This window comes from Octopus sinensis, unplaced genomic scaffold (assembly GCF_006345805.1).
Source record: "Octopus sinensis unplaced genomic scaffold, ASM634580v1 Contig18292, whole genome shotgun sequence".
Classification (NCBI taxonomy): Eukaryota; Metazoa; Mollusca; class Cephalopoda; order Octopoda; family Octopodidae; genus Octopus; species Octopus sinensis.
The window spans coordinates 10192-12714 of NW_021835717.1; the positions used below are offsets into that span (position 1 = coordinate 10192).

Genomic DNA, 2523 nt, shown 5'->3' on the forward strand with positions numbered 1-2523 from the left:
ATTCCATACAATACGCTTTTCCCCAATTTCACTCTCAAGGTTTGGGTCAAACCGAGGCTACTAAAAACAAATACTTGCCTCAATGGCAACATAGCGATATCGAATCTGGGGCCCGAACCATTCGACCCTGCTACATCTGCTAAGTTCCCGGTAACTGTGTCGTATTAAATAAATATTCTAGTCTGAGTGTCGTTTTAAATAAATATTCCTGTAACAGAATGAAACACTTATAACAAATGGAAAACACTTTGAAGGACAACTGCTGTTTTCCATTATCTGAGTGTTCTGTTTTTTTTTATTCTAAAGCTTTCTGTTGTGGCTGTCAGCCATTTGCAGTGATTCAGATCCGAATGGCGTGCTACAAACTCACTGCGCTTGTTTTGAAAAACAAAACCAGATTTTAACCAAACAGAAGTTAGCTTTGTTTCATTATTTATTACTCATTTGCATTTATACCATCCTGACAGGGGTGTATCTCATTTTTAAATATTTACATGAGCTACAGTACGCTATGTTTTACTTGTCTCAGTCATTTGACTGTGGCCATGCTGGAGCACCGACTTTAGTCGAGCAAATCGACCCCGGGACTTATTCTTTTGTAAGCCCAGTACTTATTCTATCGGTCTCTTTTGCCGAACCGCTAAGTGACGGGGACGTAAACACACCAGCATCGGTTGTCAAGCAATGCTAGGGGGACAAACACAGACACACAAACACACACACACATACATATATATACATATACACATATACGACAGGCTTCTTTCAGTTTCTGTCTACCAAATCCACTCACAAGGCATTGGTCGGCCCGGGGCTATAGCAGAAGATGCCACGCAGTGGGACTGAACCCGGGACCATGTGGTTGGTTAGCAAGCTACTTACCACACAGCCACTCCTGCGCCTATATAATTTTTATGTTTAATTTTTATGTGAATTACTAAAGCAGGCGAGAACTTAAATACAATGAACTTACATTCCACCTTGACATATCATGAGACGTGTTGTCTGCTCACTGGTAACACAATGTCCTCTTCTAATTCTAAGTTCGACAAAGATTATTTTGAGAAGGTGCTTAAAATGTTATTTCTAATTTAGAAACAAGGGCATTTTTTTAATGTGGTGGTGGGCGGGGGAAGGTTAATCGAGATTATTGGCCTCAATGTTTGAGCAGTACTTTATTTTATCGAGCCAACAAAGACGAAAAGCAAAGTTTATCATAGTGCGGTTCGATCTCAGAAGGTAAAGTGCCTAAGCAAATGCTGCGAGATAATTTCTTCGTTGCTCTAATGCAGTGATCCTCAACCTCGTCCAGGAATCGAAACCACAATCTTATGATTATGGGTCCAATACTCTAATCGCTAAGCCACGCACCTCCACTGCAACAAGATGAACTTATCAGAATATATCTAAAGACCAGGTGGTGATTTAAAACTGGTTAATGAGTTTATCGGCCAACAACAGGAATGGTCTCTCTAATTGGTTCCTATTGTTTCTGTCAGCTAAATTTCACTTGCAAAGCGTGGCTCGACATGAGCTTACGATAAATGATAAGTCGGAAGTGCTGCGCCAGAGAATCGAACACAAAACCCAAGTAGTTTTGAAGTAAACCTCTTAACCACACAGCTATACCTGCATTTGAAGGTGAAGGTATAGGGAAATGAAACTGAAATTAGACCATTCAGAATTAGGATTTATAGAAGTAACAAGTGTAAGACAATGGTAACAAACTCTTGCCGAGGGTGTTAACAAAGGGATCGAGCCCAACGTATTTCTGAGACGAACTTCTGAACTACAGGGCCATGCTGGTGCCACTTATACACTTATACACGGCCATATCACGTTGAAAGCACCGGTTCTCGTCCGATCACCGAAGTTAAGCAACATCGAGCCTAGTTTGTACTTAGATGGGTGACCGCTTGGGAAACCTAAGTGCTGTAAGCATTCCATTCAAATGGCGGTGCCCCAGCATGGCCACAGCTCGTGAGCTGAAACTAGATAAAATAAAATATTATAGGAGGGTAAAGACGTGAACCGAAATATTGACACACAACTCTGGTTTTCAGGGAATTGAAATACAAGCTGGAGCACCTGAATATATTCACAGTTAGGATATAAAGAGAAAAGGGAGCTGATGCCGTAGTAAAAGACACTGTGGGTGTTACGTAAAGGGATCGAACTCCGACGTAATTCTGAAGGGTTTTGAAACGACCTTCTTAACCACGCGGCCCCTGACGAAGACAATTCGAAAAGAAACGTTTCACTCGCAACGTTTTAGTTTTCATGGAATTGAAAGTTAAAATATATTTCTTTACTACCCACAAGGGGCTAAACACAGAGGGGACAAACAAGGACAGACAAATGGATTAAGTCGATTATATCGACTCCAGTGCGTAACTGGTACTTAATTTATCGACCCCAAAAGGATGAAAGACAAAGTCGACTTCGGAGGAATTTGAGCTCAGAACGTAACGGCAGACGAAATACGGCTACGCATTTCGCCCGGCGTGCTAACGTTTCTGCCAG

At 41.5% G+C, this 2523-nt stretch overlaps 1 pseudogene; it reads left to right on the forward strand.

Moving 5' to 3' along the window:
• Window positions 1–1822: 1822 nt before the first annotated feature.
• LOC115231350 lies at window positions 1823–1941 on the forward strand (annotated as a pseudogene).
• The last annotated feature ends 582 nt before the right edge of the window (window positions 1942–2523 follow it).